General features: G+C 38.8%; 1 pseudogene across 1 annotated transcript; it reads left to right on the forward strand.

The window, feature by feature from the left end:
• Positions 1-1,264: 1,264 nt before the first annotated feature.
• LOC145992206 (glucose dehydrogenase [FAD, quinone] pseudogene) lies at positions 1,265-24,898 on the forward strand (annotated as a pseudogene). Its single transcript, XR_014442140.1, has 2 exons — positions 1,265-1,401; positions 21,516-24,898. The product of XR_014442140.1 is annotated as a glucose dehydrogenase [FAD, quinone] pseudogene (transcript).
• The last annotated feature ends 98 nt before the right edge of the window (positions 24,899-24,996 follow it).

The raw sequence follows: 24,996 nt of genomic DNA on the forward strand, positions 1-24,996 counted from the left end.
GGCAGAAGTTCTCCCAGAGAGTTTTTCATCTTAGTGGAAAATAAGAAAAATCAAAGGAATACTATTTGTTTTGTCCTTTCTTCCATTTTTGGCTAATCTCGACAATGACGAAGAGTTATTAGACGAAACTGATGAAGGGACACTCAGAATAAACACCTACGCCCACGTCGGGATTCGAACCCGGGAATATCGGCGTCGAGATCGAAAGTCCAACGCGATCACTTAACGTGATCACCCACCGTGAGTTTATTCAGCACAGGATCGAGAAATCCTTGTTGAATGTTAAAGTCGATTTCCTTTGTTCGTTAAGATTTGTCTACTCTCACTGCATCATGTCTGGGCTATTTATGAAATTAGACAGCTATATTTTGCCATATAAGGCCAAAAAAAACTAACATTAAATAATTTCGAGGGAATTAGCAATACGTTTAGGAAGAAAAATCTATGATCCGTTTATGTCTTCCAAAATTATATTTAGAGTTAGAACTAAAGGCGAAACTATAGACCTATACTGTACATCTTCTTTTAAATACTAACTACATCTGGCTCTGTTGTCGGGAGCGTTAAGTGGTCGGCTTTCGATATTGCCACCAAAGTTCACGAGTTCAGTTCCCGGCGTGTGAGCGTTCCTTCATCAAATTTATCACATCATCATTCATTCTCACCGTCGCGATTATCGAAAAAAGGAAGAAAAGCGACCCTAATGACAAAAATACAAATAGAAATATTCACAACGGAATTCTGAAGGCCAGTTTCCAGGTTTACACAAGGGACAAAATTTAACATTCACTTGAATTCTTGTTTTAAGTCCACTGTACGCACATTAAGGCTAATCGGGACTGGACCTACAGTTTAAAGTGGGATCCGAACCACCATGAGCCTCCACCGGGTATCGAATCCGGGACCCCTTTATTTTAAGGTGACGACATTCCCAGTATGGCCGCGGGGAAACCCTAATGTAATATTCAAATACGTTGACATAACTAGACTACTCTATCTTATTCAAGGTGACTAATCATAGAAGGTTTAAAAGCACTCTTGTTGCAAATTAATACTTTGGATTATCATTAACTATAGTTTCTTACGAAAATCAGACAATAAATATTACGACCATTCGAGACAAAATATCTTCAACAAAAAGAATAATAATAAAAATTATCGATATGTGGCAAACAAAATTTATCTCACAGAGGTCGAAAGTGCGTAATCGTATCGCACGATAACCTCTGCTGACCTGACGAATCTGAGTTGCAAGATCCGGATCAGGCCATCAACTTCTGCTGTCGCCAGAAGCAGAGAAAACACTTGCATCTCCTCTCGTGGCGAATTGGTGACTGCCGAGACGCCTCCGAGCTGAATTTTTGATAACGGAACAAGGGAATCGTCTATTTATGCAATTCGGTAAGTTAATGTTAATTGACACTCAGGGACGTACCTAGGTTGATCAGTTTGGGGCGGCCAAAACGTAAGACATTTTCTATCAAACTACTATAAATTAACAAACCATTTATACACCATATAGGCCTATACTGTATATATATATATATATATATATATATATATATATATATATATATATATATATATATATATATATATATATATATATATATAGAGTCTTGGAAAGGAAAGGAGCAAGGGCCTGGTAGCATCGTCGCCTTGTAATCAAGGGATTCCGGGTTCGATACCCGGTGGATGCTCATAGTGGTTCAGATCCCAATTTACACTGTAGAACCAGTACCGATTAGCATTACTGTCTATAAAGTGGACTTAAACACCAACTCAATCAATCAATAAATTGGAAAGGAACATAATTTTATTTTGTAGCCCCCACAATCTACAGATATAGACTCGCGAATTCCACAGCCATTATTCGGGAAACTAAATCCAGAATGAACTCATTAGCTTAATGGCTGATACACCAAGAACAATGTTATTAGTCTTTAGATTTGTAAATTTGATCGAAGAAAATTGAGAAGTAGATAAAACCCTTTTCCGTGGTTTTAGATATAAAGTGCTGGAACCAGATTTACAAGTATTGGCAACAATGCAAATATGAAATGTGTGCGTAATGAGTTCAAGCTAGGCATCTCATGTATACAGTTCATACCGGAATCGAATCCGGTATCTCTTAGTTCAAGGGCGGGCCCGAGTCTTCTATGGCATCCGATTGTTCCATTGGGAAATGATGACGATAAGAAATTATATGCACACGTCTAATTTCTTAAAATTAATCTTATTTGTGTGTGGAAAACTGAATATATGATGGCACTGGATAAAACAAAGTTCCCACACGCTCAAATGATTACGCTCTCGTCTTTGGTTCGGCAGGTTCAACAAGGGGTCCCGGGTTCGATTCCCGATGGAGGCACATAGTGGTTCGGATCTCACTTTAAACTGTAGGTCCAGTCCCTATTAGCCTTAATGTGCATAAAGTGGACTTAAAACACCAGTTCAATTAATCAATCAATTGAAAGGTACAAGGTTCGATCCCTAATGAAAAGGCCGGTAGCCAGAATTTGATTTCGGAAGGGGCTTATCCCTTATTGTCAGCCACCATCTAAAGGCGAAAAGGTTGGGGGGAGGGGTAAATGCGCTGAAGATGAATTTCTTGTTATATTGCAACTACCATATACAAGATGTTTAATCCTGTTAATGAAGTAAATTTAATTACTACTACACATTATTAAAATCAGATATTTGTAGGATTTCGGGGAAAGACTGCAGCCCCCGAGCCCCTTCCCTGGGTACGTGCCTGCTTGTATTAGTTCCAAAATTTCTGTGCTGATTGTTCCAATATCGTGAGGATAATTTGGGAAATACTTGAAACCGATATATATGGAAGCAAATTCTGCTCTCGAAACTATGGGACTCGATGTGATGACCACGCGCAACCGAATGAAAGAACTCTTCGCAGGCCTGTCCCTCAATATTAATTTTACTGACTAATTGTTAAGTTTTTCTGGGCCTCCTCGATGACGCAGTGGTAGCGTCGCCGCCTTGTAATCAAGGGGTCCCGGGTTCGATACCCGGTGGAATCACATAGTGGTTCGGATCCCCGATTAGCCTTACTGTGCATAAAGTGCATAAAGAACTAAACATGGCTTTTTATGCATCGTATAATTTTGCTTCTCTTCACCCTACTTTTACACTTTTTCGTCCTAAGAATTCCACTGAGTATAACACGCTACGAAATCAGAGGTCAAAGGTTCGGACCTTAGTTGCCAAGCAACAGCAGCTTCCGCATTTGCAGGTGGAGGCTAAATGAAGAAAAATCATAGAAAGTCAGAAAGATATACACATTTTGTAACATAATACTTATAGAGCATGCAGACGGTTGTAAATAAAATTGCTACACACCTAGTTGTCTTCCTTAATTGAAACGTGGATTATTCTTCATTATACATGAGATCAACCACCATGGAAGTCGAACCCAGGATCTTGTGTGGTAGTCAGACTCTTTTAGAACGTCAATATGTTGGACATTTGGTCGATCAGTTAATCCTGATCCATTGTTTCCAGAGGAAGACAATCTGGCAGCTTATCATTCGACATTTCACTCGCGATGTAGGAAAACGAAATCACAAACACTTCGTGATTCTATCTTCTCGCGTTTACAGAAGTTAACCAACGATCACACCACAAACCCTACTTCAAACTATCTGACAGATATCAATTGTCCACCAAATCAACAACCCGGTGGAGGCACAAGTTGTTCCGATCCCACTTTAAACTGTAGGTCCAGTCCCGATTAGCCTTACTGTGCACAAAGTGGACTTAAAAACAAGAAATCGATCAATCAATCAAATCAACAGACAAACCGACCGCTTCGATCCTTCTCCGAATTTTCAGAAAGTGGCCTTTTCCTCCTTTGCAGGGCAGGTAATTAGCAGGAGGGTTGAGTGCATGTGAGAAGAACCGCTACGTCATTCATTCCCGCGCCGGAAAAGGGACAAGCAATAGAATTCTGTTCTTGGAATTTGAAACGCATGGGGATATCTTTTTTGAACCATAAAATAATTAACCCAGAAAGTTCTAGACACCGGCAGCTAAATCTTCCTGTTTGTGTCGTCCTTGGTGCCAGTGCAGGGCCAGATGAAGCGAAAGTGCGGGTTTTGGGGGAGCCTGGATCTGGTGTGCAGCAGGGAGGAAAAGTGCATTTTCAATAGGTGTCAGTCAGACTTCCCTGACCGGGGCGGACCACAAAACCATTAACTGCATCCTCTGCTATCTGCTAATACATCTGTTTGTGCTCAACAAGCAAGAAACAGGGAAATAAGAAAGAAATGCCTTGCTTGGGTTTGTGCTACTGAAAATTGACGAAGTGTTTCAAACTGCAAGCAAAATTTACTTAAGAATTATTTTGCAATATTTGCCATGAAAGTAAAATTTCCAGCAAATACAGAACAGTTTCCCGGGGCCACGTGGACGTTTGCCGGGGCCAGTGCCCCCGCGTGCCCCCCTAACGACGTCCCTGTTGACACTAGTAGTCAAATGAGTGTACCTAAAAAGACAATTGCTCACAGGTACTTGCTCTAATTTTTGCTGGCAACTGACATAACATCTGAAGTATGTGTCCGAAGATGTTTCCCCTTGTTTGCGTGTAAATCAAGTATTCATAGTACATGTACAGGTATATAAAAATTAGGAAGCTTGGGTGAAAGAATAAACTCGGTGAGCTCGAGAGCACACGCACACGAGTTTCTTTAGTTTCTTGTTTTAAATCCACTTTATCCACAAATAAGTTAATCTGGACTGAACCTACAGTTCAAAGTGGGATCTGAATCACTACGTGCCTCCTTGATTACAAAGCGACGACATAGATACAAATTATATACAGAGGGTGGCACGAAAACTTGATGATTTTTATAATGATAAAATACAATAAATAAAAAGAGTTCGTCTCTATTTATGTGCTAGCTTTATTACTGAAAATAAAATTATGATTTACACCAACTGCGGAAAATAGCATCTTGCAAATGGCGTTTCGGCAATGAAAGGGCGGTGTGTTGCGTTCCACGGCTCCATGGTGACTAAAATGGTAGCTAGTGAGGAGTGGAATCCCCACCACTTCCCGTCCAATGACCCCAACAAGCGATACAATAACAAAACAACAATCGGCAGGTCTTTTTCTTCCCCAGAAAAGAGAAGTTTCAGCGACAGACTCCAGCAATGTGTGGACCAAAATGGGCACCATTTGCAAGATAAGATGTTACTTTTCGCAATTCATGTTTATGTAAATCATATTGTTTTCAATAATAGTAGTGGGGTTTATGCTACGGACAGCACAACTTTTAAGTGTAGAAAAGGCGAGGCTATTTGATTGAACAATCAGATTTGCTTATACTTAAAACAAAGCCAAGAGAGGCCTATACCCTAATTTTTCAGGTGTGATATGCTCTGATTTTTAAGAAATTCTGAATTTCTAGTGTAGAAAAGGCGAGGGCTCAACAGATAGATTTACCTATACTTAAAACAATGCCAAGAGGGGCCTATACCCCAATTCTTCCAGTGTGACATGCTCTTAATTTTAAGAATTTTGAATTCTAGTGTAGAAAGGGTGAAAGCCTCTCAGACAGATTTGCTTATACTTAAAATTATGCCAAGTTCCCATATGATCTTATTGCTTATAGTGTGTTTTTTGTCAAAATCCCAGGAATTGAATTTTAGTGTAGCTCAGATTGATTCTGCCATGTATATTAATATAAAGCTTATAGTTACTGGGTTCTGAGGCCCAGTGGAGTGTGGTGCATAGCCCCATGGTTTTTATTGCCTTGCAATCAGGAGGCCTCTGGGTTTGAGTCCTGATAAAATGTGAAGCCTCTCCTGATGGCAAAATGTTAATATTGTTGCTTTGTAAGCAAAAGGCTCGGGTTTGAGTCCTGATAAAATGTAAAGCCTCTCCTGATGGCAAAATGTTAATATTGCTGTCTTGTAAACAAGGGGCTCCGGGTTCGAGTCCTCATAGATTGAAATATATACAACTGCCCACACATAAGATATTCACTGCTAGCTGATAATACAGTTGAGGTTTGTGTGTTGTACAACAGGATAATAGAACAAATATCTTCTAGAACTGCTCCGTGACTCTCTCATTTCTTACATCATAAACATATGATTTTTCTCCTATGAGAATGACACTACAAATGGTGTCTTCAGGTAAAGCCTCATGGAATTCACAGATAATTTTAATGTTTGTCCTGTCATTGACCACAACCTGTTTTCTTTTTGAAGTGTTGATTACAAACATGGGTCTCTGTGTCTTGAATTCATCTGGTGAATAATACATGTCAGTACTGCCTGTAGTAACCCTCTTGAAAGCCGAAAATGCCTCATATAATTTAAGAAAATCATCCTTGGACATGTCTAAATTATAACTTTCTCTAGGAAATACCTCATTTCTGCCATTTTTAAGATATATGTTCTTGATGTTGCAGCTATCAAATTTACTTGAATTTTTTTCCTGATTATTGTGTCTCCCAGTCTGAAACAGTACCACTACAAAATCAGGCATGTCGTATTGTATGCTGGAGAATGAATTTGTAGCATCAAACTCATAATAAGTACCAGCGGCAGGCTTCTGTACGCATTGATATGTGTAAAATTGCAGAGGAATCTGTGGATTTTTTATTATATCTGCTTTGTATTTAAGAGCGTAACTGGCCTCATATTCAACAACTGGGATTCTTAGCTCCATAGTCTGAATAATGCACTTGCCCTCATCAGGTAGGGTATTAGGCATAACTTCCCCTGTGGGGTTTATTGCACTGTACCTCATCAAAGCATTATTATCATTTGCAGCTCTTCTAAATGTAATTCTTAACCCACCCTTCCACATAATTTCTTTGTAATCCGAGAAGAATCCTGGCAACAGGCGCATGGGGAACAGCACTGTGTGGTTCTTGGATAATATCTTATCACCAGCCTCAAATCCACCTATTTGGTAGTATGAAGCCTCGGTTTTGGATAATTTTAGTGTGGCCAAAGCCGTGGAGGTAATGCCGGGATAATCCACTCTGTTTATAACAACGCCATGCTTTCTGATCTCAATTTCAGAGAACAGATGCGGCACAAAATTATCTACCAATCTTATATTTGAATTTGCCGGATAATCTGTACCATCGAGCTTTACAACATCAAATTTGATGTATAGATCTGCTCTGTGAGGGTGTATAAAGCCGTCCCCTACATCAAGATCAACCTCTATTTCTGTGTTGGGTTGATTTAAATTTGCAAATGTCCTCCTGTTTGGGGGGAACGATTGTAGCTCATAACTCTCAATATTTTCCATTGTATGTATTTTTATTTAAATGTTAATCTCTATGATGGCAGTTGTTGTGGCTCCAGCAAAATCAACTAATTCTTCTTTTTCATTAGTGACCATCAATTCAATGTAATCTATTCTGTTATGACACACGGGAAAATATAATGTTGGGGATGGATTGTAGATGATCGGCTCCATGAATTCGGAATTAGGTTTGAATGTTGCAATGATGCCGGTTTGTTTGTGAGTGCCTATGCCATTTGATTTGGTGATCATACCCTCGGCCACATTACAGTGAATATTCAGAGTCTCTATGGCTAAGAATTTGGGTATATTCATAGCAGTGTGTTTGATGGCCGGTTCGAGTTTTGTGTTGTTCTCAAAGCCTAACAGCTCTCCTATAGTACCCAGATGCACTGTTTCTGTAGCAGATACAATTTCTACTCTGTGAGTGACAGAATTTTGACTTAAAACTACACCTCTGGGTAAGTGAGCATTTAGAGTGGACAGATTATACTGCCCTGGAGTGATGACAATTTTTTGATCCCCAACTGCAATTGTGTTGTTGTGGTGAGTAATATTAGGTATCAAGTACATGCCGTAAAATGCTCTGAGAGCTATTGTTTTGGGATACACTATGTCATCATGCAATTTGAGTTTTAATATTGAATTTTGGCTGGTGAGATGGAATACCCCCATGATGTTTCAGATACCACAAGGCTTTTTGAAAATTTTCAATTGATGGTTTATTTATTTGAGACATATATCTGAGAACAGATAAACACAAATGTCCGCAATTAACATCTTTGAAGTTTTGAACACGGGCATTATTGTAATAAAGATTGGCTGAATTTAGATATTTTACTAAATTTTCAGGTGGAACACCTCCAAATGAATCAAACACAAATGCCTCATCGTTTAAATATTTAAGATAACAGATCCAGTGAGTGCCCTGATTTTTGTACTTATCCAAATTAACAATGCCACACTCTTTGTTGAGTGGTTGTTCTGGCAAAGAATCAGACATGTACACACCTCTAAAATGTTTGATGCCCAATGGCTTGATTAAAGCTTCAATATCTTGGTTTGTAAGCGCCTCTTGTTTTTTTTAAACTTATTCATGGCTCTCTTAAGACCTTTGCCTTTTTTCTCCATTGCCAGGTTATGGCGCCTCTGCTCATCTAATTCTGCCTTATTTTTCTTGGCATCTATTACCGTTTTTGCTATGGCGGCTGAACCCCCAGCCAAGCTCCCAACAGCCCCGAGAGCAGCTAAGATGGCAGGGATGGTAAATATGAAACCCCCCACATGTGATTTTTTTCTTGATTGCTGTAATTTTTTTAATTGGGGGGTACTAAGCAACAATTTCATACCATGTCCCTTTGCAAGACAAGAGCTTTTTTTCTTGCGCTGCTTTTTGGTCAAAAGACTGTCAATAGTTTTAAGAGATTTGAGACCTGCATAAGGTATTTGATACATAACACCCTTGGCCTTCATTTTAGGTTTATTATATACATATTCACAGCCCCCACCCCAGTTTTTGTTTGGTGCTCATAGCTATGGTGGTTCCCAATGCTGCTATTTTTTCACTTAAAGAAGCATCTTTGCTTACAAATCTGCCAAATGCTGCCTCTTCTAATTTCTTGTCTGCAACATGTCTCTTGTCAAGATCAGAATGTGTGTTGTATGCTATGTCATGGTCTCTGCAAGCAGCATCTAGGGGATTAACACCAGGGTCCCCTCTGTTTAATCTATGATCCAGTTTTGTACCGGGACCACAATACTGATAGCCTGGAATGTGTAGTTCAAATGGCAGCTTGTTTATAATGTCATTAACCAACCCCCGACCCTCAGAAACATTCCAAAATTTGGGTGGTAGAGTATTAATAATTTTTATGAGATATCCAATGCCCTTAGGGTCATTCACTATAAAATTAGATAATTTTGTGCTTATCATGTCCATAATTCCAACCTTTTCATTGTAAAAATTGTGGTTGCCAGCATTTTCCTCCCCGGCTATCACCAGCAACCTATCTACAAGTTTCCTGACATCATCAACCCACACAAATTCTTTAGGCAGGGTGTTGTATTGTTTGATTCCACTGCCAGTCTTGATCTGTGACCATATGGGCTTGATTAAATTATTGTATTTTGCCCCACTGCTAGACTTGACCCTTTTTTGTGTGGGATCATTGTTCTGGTATAGAGCATCTGATTTTATTAATATTTCTTTGTAATCCTCATAATCTTGATCTGTATAGCTGCCAGGCCTTTTCCTAGTTATCAGTTCCCACAATCCAGGTGTGCCGGTGTACTTAACAAAAGCACCTTTTTCTCCGAGACGAGATTCTGAATATACAATTATATCATCCCCCATAAAAGTTACTCTGAAATTACCGATTCTATGAATAATGCTGCCATCAAGCTCTGTGTCGGCATATAAGCCAAAGACCTCATCTTTGTTGTCTTTAGGTGTGGTTAAATATTTTTGAGCAAGAAGACCCAATTCAATAGGATCCTGACTAGCCTCAATTCTTCTAGGAGCAACAGGACTAGGTGTATGAATGCTGGAAAGTGGGGTGAATGGATAATCTAATATGTTTCTTGCAGCTACAGGTACAAGCTCTGTGAGCAAATTTTGATTCTGCTCTGTAACAGTTTTGATATTCTTACCTAAATTATTAATAGCATCAATTACAGGCTGTTCTGTTTGTTTGTGTTTTTCATAAATTCCCCGGTTCTCTGATTTCCATCCCTTAAATCTTTTTACAAGATAATCTCTTAACTTAAGATCATCAATGACTGGTCGTTTCATGGTTGTTTATTTATGTCTCAACGTCTAGAAAATCGTTGATTTTATTTCTGTATTTGCCAGTGTTAGGTGTTCTTGTCATATCAATTGTGACAAACCCATAACTGTCCTGGTTCCAGCACTTGCTGCAAAATTTGGAAAAATCATTGTAGCTCAAGTCCCCACCTACATATTCATCATGTATGTGTTTGAGGTTGGTATGATCTTGATGAAACACACATATAAAATTGCTGTTGTCTCGGATCAGCTGCTTCGGTATTTTAGAAAAAGTCTGTGCCAGGTAGAAGCAATCAATGTTTTTGTGTCGGCCCTGTGTAAAGAAGTTTCTAACCTTGTTTTGATTATCCAGTATAACGTCATCAAACACAACAACAGAATTATCGAGACATTCGTGAAGTGGCTTAACATCTGGTTCAAAAGTGGCAATATCCAATCCATCATATAGCTTCATCAGCTGCTGATATTTTAATTGTTCCAAGCTCTTAGAGAAGACATACAAGTGCCTGTTTTTCCAGTCTAACCAGTTGGGTGCCAATAAAAAATTATCAACCATTAGTGTAGTTTTGCCACAAGCAGATGGCCCAACAATAAGACATCTAATATTATCAGGCAGCAAGTTGCCATTTCTCTTATTCTGCTGTTCAGGTTCTGGCAGCCTCTTTATAACATCCCAGGTGTTCATATTATCACTTTGTCTGCATCGATCCAGCTGTTTTCCGGATGACCCAGCCATTTGACAAATAACTTGTTGCCTTTTCTGCGGATGATTTTTTCTATGAGATATGTGTCGGGCTGTTTAGTTTTGCTGAGCTCTTGTTCATAGAACCTGCCTTTGAGAATTTCTCCTCGGTGATCTTTTATTATATATGTGTTAAGGGTCCCCGGTTTAACTTGAACCACTGTAAATAATTCGGTGCTCCAGTTTCTAGTAAAGCCTCTTTTGAATAAGTGCTTATATTTGCTGATTCTTACTTGATCGCCCACCCTGTATTTGGCCCTTCTTGTTGTTGGCTGGTATCTAGGATAATAAACAGTCCTGATCAATTTTTGCTCATCAGATGAAGTTACTTCAGAGGGTTTCATGTTGATTGTGGAATGGACCGAGTTGTTATATTTATGTAGAAGTTCTGGAAGAATATTAATCCATTTATAATTACCTTGAAGTGTAAATTGTTTATACATAAGATTTTTTAGGGTTCTGTTGAATCTCTCTACAATCGAGGCCTTGAGGTCACTGTAACTCGAGTAATGTTTTATTGCCTGGCTTTTAATAAATTGTTGGAACACTGAATTATAAAATTCTTTGCCATTATCTGTTTGCAAATAGCGCGGGGATCTTCCTGAATGATTGATGATTGTCCTGAGGGCTTCTGTAACACATTTTCCAGTCTTGGATTTGAGTGGCACAGCCCAGGCAAATTTTGAAAATGTGTCTATTACAGTGAGTAGATACTTGTAGCCCTTGTTGATTTTGTCTAAGTTTTTCAACTGCCCACTTGCCAACTCAATCAAGTCGCTCTGCCATAAATCATCTATGCCCTTTGTGACTACTGGCAGTCTCTTATAATTATGTCTGGCTTGTCTGTGTAATTCATCAACAATAATTTGTCTAGACATAATATGTAAACAAGAATATTGCAACTATAGGGTGTTCAGCAGCTGATACTACAGGATTTTCTAAATATAATTTGTCCCCTATTTGTATTTTAAATTCCAAAGTGCCATCATCTTCAACATATGCTGTTTCTAATGTATTGGGATCTGTAAAATCCTCTAACTCTACACTGGTGATTTTTGGTTTGTTGTCAGCATTTGTTATTGATAAGGTAGGGTAGTGGTGTGCCTGTGGTTGATGCCAATATTTGATCTTGATTGGTCTCAGTGTGCCCCCAACAAAAAATTGATAATAAAATTGTGCAGGGGACAGCATATATATTTTGCCACCTGGTGTAAATGGTGAATCATATTCTTTGTTGGGGATGCTGTACAATTCAAGAATTACTGTATGTTTTGGATTCTCGATTATGCCCGTTATTTCCTTTTCTGCTGTAAGCAATCTGCTTGTTACAGATTCAAGGTGCTCATTGATGGTCCTAACAACATCATCATGGCCTGGCTTGATCTTTATGTCCACAACAAGTTTCTTGTATTGTTGCACAATCTCTTGAAGCTGGGTAGCAAAAACAGACAGAGCATTTGCTTGATTGGATTCCATGGTCCCTAGCTGTTGCTTGATATTAGCTACAATTTGTTGCAAATTTTCAACAACTGCCAATTTTGAATTTTGAGCAGTAAGATCATGGACCTGTCTTCTGATATCCTCAAACAGGGCATGCAATTCATTAATATGTTGATTGGTTGGTAGAGTGGCCACTGTCTGAGTAAGTTGTTTGATCTCTGCCTGGATATTCTTGATATCTTCTGATTTCAATATCCTATTCACTGCCCTCTTTATATTTTTAAGTTCCTGTGATGTGGGAAGATTTGAAACAGTATTCTGCAAAAATTCAAGTGCCAATTTTACATTGTTTAATTCAGAAGCATCAGCCACATTTTGCATAGCATTTTGGAGCAGGGCTATATCTGCCTGAGAGGGTGTGGATTGTTGTAAAATTTCAAGCTTTGTTTGGATATCATCGATCAAGTGATGAAAATGAGATAGTTCAGATTCGGTGTTGAGGTTTTCAAGCTTTGTGATTTGTTGCTGGACACTGACAAGGGTATCTACAATCCCAGGCAATCTGGATTCTAGTACATTTGCCAAATCACTTTGCACTGCTGCTATTGTACCTTCAAGATGGGTTATGGAACTTTGAATTTTTCCAAAATCTTCATATGTTTCAAGTTGCAGCTTGATGTTTGCAACACTCCGAGTTATTGCATTCAAAGCATCAGAAGATGGCAAGTTGTTCATAAAATTTTCAAGTGTCTCAATTTTTTCTTTAACCTCGGCTATGGCATTGTTCAAGGGGTCCAGGTTAGGTATCTGGAGTGACTGAATCTGTTCCTTTAGAGTGGAAATCACTAGATCAAAATCTTCTTGTGATTTTATGCTTTTGACAATTGTTTGGAGCTGTGCCTGGACATTATTTATCTGCTCTTCCAATTGCTGTTTCAATTGCTCAGAGTTGGTGGCCTGGGTCTTAAATTTTGCTTGAAGAGCTGCTACAGCTTCTTCTAAACTTTGAAAATTATCTAATGTTGCCAGGTCAGTATATTTCTGAAGCAGCAATTTGAGTTCAGAATCAATTTTAAGAAGAGGGTCCATGCATTGTGATTGCAGATTTGTAATTTCTAATTGAAGACTGGCATTGAGTGTGGTTTGTAAAGCTTGTAAATCACTTCTCAATTTCTTGACTCTGACATCAAGCATCAGAATCTCATCACTGTGATCTTCATGTCTTGTATGGCCAAATATATCATTAGGCATTTTCTTTTAATGGTTATTTATTATAGAGTATCTGATTCTTAATTCTATAAAAAAGGGTATAAGCTTGTCATAGGATCCAGGGACCTCAATATATAAGCAGTCACCAGCAGAAACAGTATATACAGTGCCGGAAACCATGTTTGAGTGCTTCATTCTATAAATATTTCCCCCTACTGAAATCTTGACATCACCCTCAGGGGTTGTAATAAATTGCAATTGCCCACCTACAGGTAATTGGTAATGATTTAAATTATTGTTAAATATGTACAATGTTTTGCCTGTTTCTTCATCATTATCTGTAAGTATGCTGTTCAGATGAATAATTAACAAGCCACTCAGTTTAGACATTACAGATTGTAAATCAGGAGAGGGTTGTGGTGTGGGCAGGTCCATAATAGCCTGTTTTTTGAACCCAAATAAGTTCATAGGCATGTTTATTTATTTCAAATCATGCTCTGTAATTGGGCATTGTTTCCCACTTTTCAAATCACAATGCCCCCAAGGTAAAGTATGTATGTTACATGACAAAATGCATCTCTTGTCATCATGTGGGTCCAGGGCCACTTTTGTTACAATATTTGAAGTCAACAAGTGATTCTCACTCTGAATTCTATTTTCTGATGTTCTGATTGAACTCTGTGATTTGATGCAATTTTTGTAATCTTCAAATTGGAGATTTTTTTCAACAGTCACTCTGCCAATGCCCTTGGCTTTTTTGACAACAGCACTACATGTTTTAAAACTGTACATCTTGGCACTTAACCCAGCAAATTCCACAATAACATCACCAAGTGTTTCATCTTTTAACTTGCCAGGCACCTTTTTGTTGTGGTGTTGTTGAATTCTTGTATGTTCACTGGTATCAAAGTATTGAAACAATTCAGGCTGTGACATATCTTGATAAACATCTTCTGTTTGAATTTCAAGAATAAAACTATCCGTGTCCATGTACAATAATTTTACACGATCACCATAAAAAGGTTTCAGCACGTCATAATATAATATTAACATATGTAATTTGGACAATTCCAATATCACAGCCCCTACATAAATAGGTTTATCAAACTTAATCTTTGTTTTCATCATGTTGAAAAGTGCCATGTACTCATCATAAATTCTTCTGTAATTGAAGTTGGGCTTTGCAACCAATTTTTTGCTAAGGCTGGGGTCAGTAATTATTTTAACATCGGTATGTTTCCTGACATTTTCAATTGTTTTGCCATACACTGAATTCACCATCAATTTAAACAAGCCCTTATCAAATTCGCTTTTTGCAGATGTTCGAAGCTCCGTATTTGTATCAATGTATGGTTTCAACCATCTTGAGTGCCTGAACCTCAAAACTTTGCCAACTTTGGTCACTTGGACACCATGTTTCATCAGGAATTGGAGGTTTTTATAATATATGACATAACCCTGTTTTGGCTCCAGTGTCGTCATGAGCTTCTTCTGTTTAGAGCCAGGTGAGCACTGAACCTCGGGAATTGGGGGCAGATCAGAAAATTTGTTGTGTAAATGATCAGGAATTGTCAGATCAACCTCTAAGAAGAGGCCATGTTCACTGTCATCAAAATCCTGAAGATCCTCAATATTGAAATCTTCAACCCACTCAAGCCCTGCATATGGCAATTTATCCATCATGGCGTGACCATAGAGGTTGTTTGCATCCGCATACACTATATAATTTGATGGCCGTGTTGGATCATAATCAGGCATGTACTTGTTATTTGCTCTGGCATATCTCTGGGAACATTGCACCATCCCCCCTCTTATACATTCCTCCATAAACAGATACTTATTTTGATCTGGGATCAGATCCAATTGCATTTTGGTGTTGAAAAATGTTGCGGCCCATGCTAGGCCCGGGGCACTGTAAAAATACACTGGGTCCAGTCCATAATTTTGCATGGAAGATTTTCTGAATGCCTGCAATATATCAGCTAAGAGGGTCACATCAAGTTTTAAATATGCCATGTGATAATCACCAAATGTCTGGCAATTTAAACTCTTCCACATCAATTTGGCATGGTGATAATCTTCATCAGTAATTCCAGATCCTCTGATTTTGCTATAAAATGCTTCTTGTGGTGGCAGGGAACACTCATCGAATTTAGAAAAATCTGTAACATAGTCGTATGGATATACACCCTTCCGCCTAATTAATTTCAGCTCCTGATCTGGAAACGAGGCACGTGTGATTTTCAAGTCATCATCAGGTAATTGAGAGGCCAGTGTATCCAGGCTAGCTGATAAAAATCTGTAAGAATCAAGAAATCTTATGTGAATAGGAACACCATCAACTTTAATTATCTTGCTAATAGATATATATTTTTCATCATTTTCAGCTAAAATGTTTAAATTCTGCTTCTCAAACCCCTCGTACCTGATCAGATGATGAAAATCATAATTGGATGCTCCATGGCAGAATATGGGGATAAATCTTGGTCTCTTGATCTTAATATTACAGCTATTACACAGGGCCTGTTTATATCGACCATCTGTATGAGAATGGTGTTTCACCTTGATATTTGTATCTGAAAATTCGGAATCACATACCGGGCATTTTTCTGCTTTGTTGAAATCTTCAATCTGTTCCTCTGTTAAAGGCAACATAGGCTTTGATATTAATAAGATGTTAGATGCTATGTCACGGCACACATTTTCTATTCTATGTGCAAATTCTTTGATGGCATTTGGTCCCTTGTATAAGTATGGTTCACTAGCTACACCATCCCGTACAACCACACAACAAAAGCTGGAAGGTTCATGTTGCTGGTATGGTGTACTTGATGATTCTTCTGGATCTGGGCTACAGAATGCAATAGGTTTGAGGTTCGATTCGAAATCACAGACAATATATGCTGGGTGTTCCAACAAGGCTTCATACTTTTTGAATTTGCAATTTTCACCTGGATTGGGCATCACCATATGAACAGGTTTATGGTTGCCACAGTATTTCAGATGCTCAATTAGCTTGTTTTTGGCAATTTCTGCATTTTTTTCACAAACACCATTTACCATTTTTTGACCATCAAATACAGTCAAACATCTTCTGCACAACTTAAATATTGTATGAGTTTTGTCTAGTTGTGTTCTCACTAAAGCTTCAAGATTATGTATCAGAGTGTAATGGTATGTATCATCCCCTTCAATTAAGAGCAGATCAATCGGAATAGCAGATTCATCATCAATTGTACTGATTCTGAGAGGTGCTATCGGACAATTGCCAGTGGAACAAATAAATACATTAATAGATAATTGTTTGCCATTGATGTGCTTGGCCCTTTTTTCAAATTTATCAATATTCTGAACTGACATTGGATATTCCAAACCCTCCATTACATCGTCAAAATCATATTCATGCTGTTTGTAATAACTTATTCTCTGAGGATCCCTTGAAACTGGATACAAAGCAGCTAATATACACCACAAAAAGCATTTCTGGTCGGCGTTTTTTATATTGACCACGGCTCTTTTGTTTTTGATATTAGCAGGCAAAGGCAGATATGTAGATCCTTGTAATGGAGTGAATTCAGAAATATTAACATAGAGCTTGTGTGGAGAGCCACATAGGGTCCATCCAGACTCTTTTGCTGCAAATTCAGAGTGTTTGATATTTAATTGATCTATCAAATTGCCTATTATTTTGTCTGAATTTGCATTTGAATATACAGGTACAGTTTCTGTTATGTGGGGCTGTGTAAATTTTGTGCCGTTTGGTTTCTTATATTGTACAAACAATTTGAGGGAGAGCTTATAAGAGCCATTTTGTGCATTAAGAATTGCCTGCAGATCAGAATTTATACTGTTCAAGAAATTCTCAATGCCGCATCTTAGCTCTGATACAAACTGGTAATCCCTAAGTTGGGCATTAAAACTGCTACGGATAGGTGCATGGCGTAGCTGTTTTGCTGCTCTGGTATTAACAGGTGCTTCGTGCTTTCTTTTCTGAGCAGATGTGGATGGTTGTGGGGGCAATGTTGATGACTGTACATAAGAATTACACTTATGCCATTTGTAATATGCCTTGCTTAATATTTTATGGCATCTTGGACATATTTTCATGGCCTTTCTGCATTTCCTAGAGTTACAAATACGGCAATGCCTAGCCCAATGAGAACTAGATATATTTTTATTACACTGATTGCAATATTTTTGTTTTGGCATTTTTTCTTGTAGTTTATTATATAAGATTTTCTGGGCTTCAATTCCAAACTTTATACTTAATAAAAATATCAGTTGGGTTCAGCAGTTAATGGCTGAGCTGGTGCTTTTATACCCAAACAACAGCAGTAACTAGGTTTTGGTGATAGTTTTGCTGATGTACAACACACTTCACCAGGTTTAAAACCTCATCTCTATATCAACTAAATACAATTCAAAATCCAATTTTGAATTGTACAATAAATATTCTGTAAGTCTCACTTGTGTTTATATTAACAGAACAAGACAAAACCAGAATTGTATTCAGGATTGCATGTTTTCATACAAAAAAGCCATATTTTTGACAAGTTTATAAACAACAATCATACAGATATAACTTTTACACACATGGCCGAATCTGTCTGAGCAGAGGAGAAAGAAGTGTCATTCTCATAGGGGAAAAATCATATGTTTATGATGTAAGAAATGAAAGAGTCACAGAGCAGTTCTAGAGACCCGATTCAAACACAGAAACCCCTTGATTACAAAGCAATAATACCAACACTTTGCTGTCAGAGAGGTCCCAGACACTCTGACAGCTTTGAAACCTCAGCTGTATTATCAGCTAGCAGTAAATATCTCATGTGTGGACAGTTGTACATATTTCAATCTTTTATCAGGACTTAAACCCAAAGCCTCTTACAATGCAACAATATTAACACTTCTCAATATGGAATATGCCCACATTTTACTGGGTTCTGAGACCTTAATGCAGACAAAATTGGATTTTGAACTGCCGTAATATTTTCTAAGTCTTTGCCTAGGCTCATATTATCAGAATAGAATTGCTTTCAGCACGAGGGGGGTACAGTTCATTGCCACTGTGTGAAAATATGTATCTTTATCTCAATAATCTTTGTTACACTTTTACATGTTGTCTTGCATGACTAGGAATTTGTTACACTTTTTCCCCTGTCGTGCTGAAAGATTAATGACCCCTTCAGTGAATCATACAGAAAAATCATTAATGTTCCCCCTTCTAGCGTGTCTCTTGCGTGCCGGCAAAGCACGCAAACAATTAACTATGCTTACCCGCTCTTCTCCTATTGTATTGAGGAGGTGGTTATAAAACATGAAAAAATAAGAAAATTCAGTTTTTTGTACAATATATTATTGTAAAACACTTTTTACCAGGTTTTCAGATCTGGGAGTTGTATATCAACTATTCTCAAAATCCCACTTGTGGACATATTATTTTGCCACATGTTTTCAATCTTAAATATTTTATGAGGACTCGAACCCGGAGCCCCTTGTTTACAAGACAGCAATATTAACATTTTGCCATCAGGAGAGGCTTTACATTTTATCAGGACTCAAACCCGAGCCTTTTGCTTACAAAGCAACAATATTAACATTTTGCCATCAGGAGAGGCTTCACATTTTATCAGGACTCAAACCCAGAGGCCTCCTGATTGCAAGGCAATAAAAACCATGGGGCTATGCACCACACTCCACTGGGCCTCAGAACCCAGTAACTATAAGCTTTATATTAATATACATGGCAGAATCAATCTGAGCTACACTAAAATTCAATTCCTGGGATTTTGACAAAAAACACACTATAAGCAATAAGATCATATGGGAACTTGGCATAATTTTAAGTATAAGCAAATCTGTCTGAGAGGCTTTCACCCTTTCTACACTAGAATTCAAAATTCTTAAAATTAAGAGCATGTCACACTGGAAGAATTGGGGTATAGGCCCCTCTTGGCATTGTTTTAAGTATAGGTAAATCTATCTGTTGAGCCCTCGCCTTTTCTACACTAGAAATTCAGAATTTCTTAAAAATCAGAGCATATCACACCTGAAAAATTAGGGTATAGGCCTCTCTTGGCTTTGTTTTAAGTATAAGCAAATCTGATTGTTCAATCAAATAGCCTCGCCTTTTCTACACTTAAAAGTTGTGCTGTCCGTAGCATAAACCCCACTACTAATAATAATAATGCTGACCAAGGCAGAAATTTATTTTATTATAAAACAAACTAAACTTAACGTTTCAACCTTCTAGCAAGGTCTTCTTCAGACTCTGCACCAACTACAAATGTAACAAAGTACAAAACAGGACGATATATATACACAAACATTACTCCCCTCCAGACTATTAGAAAGTTGTTATGGAACATTCTAGCAGGTGGCTATCCCTTGTCAACTGTACTTTCACCTAAAAGGCTAAACATATTTTCTTCCATCTAGAATGTGATTGGACTCTTTATCTCACGCTATTTTTTCTTCCTTCTTCTCTCCTCTTTCTCTCTTGTCCTTTACACTCTTTTTAACATCTTCTTCCATTCTTTGTTTATCTGCAGTCCCCCATTCCAGTTCATTGTGTCTTCTTCACCTTTCTTCTCTATTTCCTTGGCCACCTTCCATTTTCTCACTAGTATTCTCTTCTCCCTTCCTATCTGCTTAGCCTCATCCCACTCTATGTCATGTCCTGTTTCTCTCGTGTGTTTTAATATCGCATTTCTCTCTCTCTCTTAAGTCGTACATCATCCCTATGTTGTTTCAAACTGTCTTTCAGCCTCTTTTTCGTTTCTCCTATGCACACACACTGACATTCTTTACATTTCACTTCGTAGATAATCCCTTCCTCTTCTTTGTTTTCTTTTTTCTTGTTTGCATTCTTCACTATTCTTAAGATGCTTCTCCCTCCCTTCCTGTAAGTTTTAATACCCGCTTTCCTAAACAATAAAAAAGTGTTGGCCATTGGTGCTAGATGTATGGTAAATGCTCCAGACATTCAACGATGACCTCCAGAAGTCTAACACAGTCCCTGATATTGTATCCGGGCCCATTAATTTTATTGAGAACTGATTTGACAAACATACCCACACACACTGGTATCAAAAACATTTAAAGGACTGATACAATATCAACAGACTATATTAAACTTCTGCAGGCCATTTTATCAAGCATGGAATCTTATGCTATCGTTGAATCAGACTTAATGAGAAAAATAAGAAATTGAGAAGAGGTGGACATCTTTGAATGTCTGATGGTTACCTTTGTGGTACTTGCAATGTATCTATCAGCAATCTCCAAATTCTGCTTCAATCAAACACTTCTTTTCTTGTTCTATGAAAGTTGGACCCGAGTTACGGTTCGCAAATGCGATGTCCCTGGTACGTCGATTAGCAGATGCTGAGATAATCACGCGTTGGCTCCTTCGGGCATATACCTATGTACGTAACAGTTTTTAGGATTGATGCGAGAAACGTTTCTGCTCATAAGTTTAGACACTGAAAATACGACAATGGAAAAAACAAGGTACTGTGGGTTGTATCCAATTTAGACAAACATTGGTAATGAAAGAAAATCCGTATGGCTCAATGAAATTGACAAAAAGTAAAAAAGTTACAATAGAAGATTTGTTGTTTTCTTTGTACTTGCACGTACTCTTCAAAGAATGCAATATGGTTATTCACGATTGCAAAGCTATAGGGTTACCCATTTAGCTACGATATGCCAAATGTGCTGTGGGAATTAAATTATTTCTTAAAAGTCTGTGCAAGAAAAATAAAGTTTTCTTTGTGCATGGGATCTTGAGCTATCGTTGCAGCAGATTTGAAAAATGATAAAATTAAGAGATTAAGAAGATGTTGACACTTACATACACTCATTCTGGCCCAGCTCTTTCAATTTTATGTTCAAATTAAAATAACTGTATTCGTGAAGTTGCTTAAACACACCGAGGTGTAACGATTTGGTGATGAGAGTACCACCTACAAGTTACAAGATAACATGATTTTTTTCACAAGGCAAATAGTAGCAGGAAACTGAAACGTACTCACTTGTTTACCTTACAGATTGAACTACAACAATGGATGGTTCCTGTCCTGCAACCGGACTCGCCAATCCATGTCCAGGACATGTGACGGGCCTCAGCGCAGTTCTGTTCACGAACTTGATCACCAGTCTAATGAGAGCGCAGTGCGACCTCGGGAATGTCGAGCAGTATCCCAGCGACGTGGACGTCCTCAGAAGAGAGTACGACTTCATTGTGGTGGGTGCCGGGACCGCAGGATCCGTGGTGGCGAGCAGACTCTCCGAGATCGACCAATGGAACGTGCTGCTGGTGGAAGCAGGGGGAGACCCGCCCCTGACGTCAGAGGTGCCCATGCTCTACAACAGTCTGCAGCTGACCGACGTGGACTGGCAGTACAAGACAGAGCCTCAACCGGGAGCATGTTTAGGTATGAAGGACCAAAGGTGCAACTGGCCTCGAGGGAAGGTGCTTGGAGGTAGCAGCACCATCAACGCGATGGTGTACGTCAGAGGCAACAGGAAGGACTATGACCACTGGGAATCCTTAGGCAATGAAGGCTGGGGATACGAACATGTTCTCCCGTACTTTAAGAAGTCCGAAGACATACGAACGCCATCGCTCGGGGAGTGTCCGTATCATTCCGTGGGCGGGTACCAAACCATCGAGCAATTCCAGTACCGATCTCCTCTGGTGCAAGGGATCATCGACGGCGGAAAGGAACTAGGATACGAGGAACGGGACACCAACGGAAAGCAGCAAACCGGATACACCAAAATCCACGGGTTCCTGAGGGACGGCGCCAGGTGCAACCACGCCAAGTCGTTCCTTGGTCCGGCGAAGAACCGAGGAAACCTCCACGTGGCGAAACGCAGCTTGGTGACAAAGATCTTGATAGAGCCTTCGACGCGTAAAGCGTACGGCGTCGAGCTGGAACGTAATGGCAAGAAGGAGGAGGTTGGGTGCACGAAGGAAGTGATAGTGTCCGGAGGAACCATCAACACCCCGCAGATCCTCATGCTGTCGGGCGTGGGTCCAAGGGAACATCTGGAGGAACTCGGGATAGAAGTGGTCCACGACTTGAACGTAGGGCACAACCTGCAGGACCACGTCCAGCTCTTCGGTCCAACGTTCCTGGTAGATTCCAAGGTGAAGAGGAATCCAGAAAGCATCCTGGATGACGCGTACAACTACCTTATCAACAGAAAGGGACCTCTGGGAAGCATTGACCTTGCGCAGACAGTTGGATTTATAAACACGAAGTATGCAGATCCGAACGATGATTACCCAGACATTGAGTTCCACCATGTGCAAATCCTCAAAGGTGACGATCTAATGCTTCCAATTATTGGACAAGTCATGGGATTCTCTCCAGAACTAAGGGAAGCAATCCTTGGTCAGAACAAAGACTCCGATCTGCTAATTCCAGTTCCAATCGTAAACAGGCCGAAAAGCAGAGGAATACTCAAGCTGAAAACTACAGACCCGCACGACAAACCTCTCATATACGCCAACTACCTCACCCAGCAGCAAGATGTCTTGAGTCTAGTGGATGCCATCAAGTATTTCATCAATCTAACGAAGACCAAGGCAATGCAGGAATTCAAGCCTCGACTGTCGGAGACGAAGATCCCTGGGTGTGTGGATCTTGAATTCAACACGGATTCATACTGGGAGTGCGTGGTGCGACAGTACGCGTCCACCCTTTACCATCCTGTAGGAACGTGCAAAATGGGAACCAAGGACGATCCGGATGCGGTTGTTGACGCAGAGCTTCAGGTTCAAGGGGTGGAGGGACTGCGAGTCATCGACGCCTCCATCATGCCAACTATAGTCACGGGGAACACTAATGCTCCGACAACGATGATCGCAGAGAAAGGAGCGGATCTCGTTAAGAAGAAGTGGTTAAGTTTATAAAACGTGTTAGTGTTAGAAAGCATGACTCAACTAAAGTTTAGTCTACTACATCGAAATTTAATTTTACGCGTGCACCTCACGTACTTTAACCAAATCGCTTTCAGTTTTTAAGTCTACTTTATGCACAGATAGGCTAATCCGGACTGAACCCGCAGTTAAAGGTGGAATACAGATCTCTAAGTGCCTCCACGGGTATCAAACCTCTTGATTAGAAGACGACTACGTCATCGTGGAGGCACTAAATCTCTAAACCACTTCTTCTCTTTCAGAGCATTGAAAAGAGTCCTCTGTTATTGTACATTAACGACAAATATTTCAACGAACAGACTAATGGACTTGTATCAAGATGAACTGAATGGAAGGAGGAGATCCGTACATTAGTTCTGAAACCCTCTGGATCGAACCCAGAACCTAAAGATCATGAATGATTTTATTAATGAACGTAACCCGGTGAATTTGTGTCGTTACAGTGATACCAATAGTACATAAGAATACTTTGCATACACCCGTGCCCTTGAAGCCTTGTAAGCCTTCCTCTAATCAACAGAAACTTTTTAATATACAGTCCATACTTAAACCTGCATGAATTATTTAATGAAAACATACTTCAATTTAGTAGCAAACCGGTATTGAATATGTTAATTGTGAATATGAAAACGAAATAAAATAAATAAAATTAATCAGTGGCCTAGTTGGTAGGTTGAATGACTGTCACTGCATAAGCGGATCTTCTGAACAACAGGTACCTAGGAATGACTGATAACTAGAGCTAGGATTTGCATGTAATTATTCCTTTCTAGACCAAAATGACAACGAATTATGCAACTGGCATCATTTTGCATAAGTTCTACGCTACATATTTTTACATATTTGCCAGGATATTACAATTTTACATATTTGCTAATTTACTTTACATAAGACAACATATTTCGGCAATTTTTTTCCTTTCTTGATCCTTTTTTCCTATATTTTCGATCTCTGAAACATGATGAAGAAAATTTGCATCTCATGTGATGTCATATTTTCTAATCAATGAGATGCAAAGTGCTTACGGTCACCTAAAATAGACTACCAAACTGAAAGACAGCCCTCCCCAAAAAAAAACTGGAACTGTATTTTCGTTTCGCGTTTAGGTTTAGCCAAAGCACCTAGAAACTTGGAATTGGTGGACAAGCAATTTACTTTCCTGTACGTAGCGAGTTACACAATATGGTCGCTTGTACAGAAAGTACAAAAGTAGGTATACATTTTCATTCGATTGTTCTTTCTGTAGACACTTTTTTTTTAAAACAATTTGTTTCGAAAGTTACGAACAGTTCTATTACATATTTACACATTATACAATAATTTGCGATGTGAAAGATAATAGTTAATAGCTGACAAAGTTGGTTGCTGTGCTTTATTGAGTTTATAAATTTGATACAAATCTTAATTTGAACAACCTATGTCTTTAAAATTACGTTGATTATGTTAAAATACAATAAATATCTAGCAGAATTCTTGAAATTACTTGGATATTCTATTATAATTAATATTACATATTCTCTGACAGTACATATTTAGCTACATATCCTTTTGATAACACATATTTAGATAGCCTACATATT

This window comes from Lepisma saccharinum, chromosome 9 (genome assembly GCF_977018435.1).
Source record: "Lepisma saccharinum chromosome 9, izLepSacc3.1, whole genome shotgun sequence".
NCBI lineage: Eukaryota > Metazoa > Arthropoda > Insecta > Zygentoma > Lepismatidae > Lepisma > Lepisma saccharinum.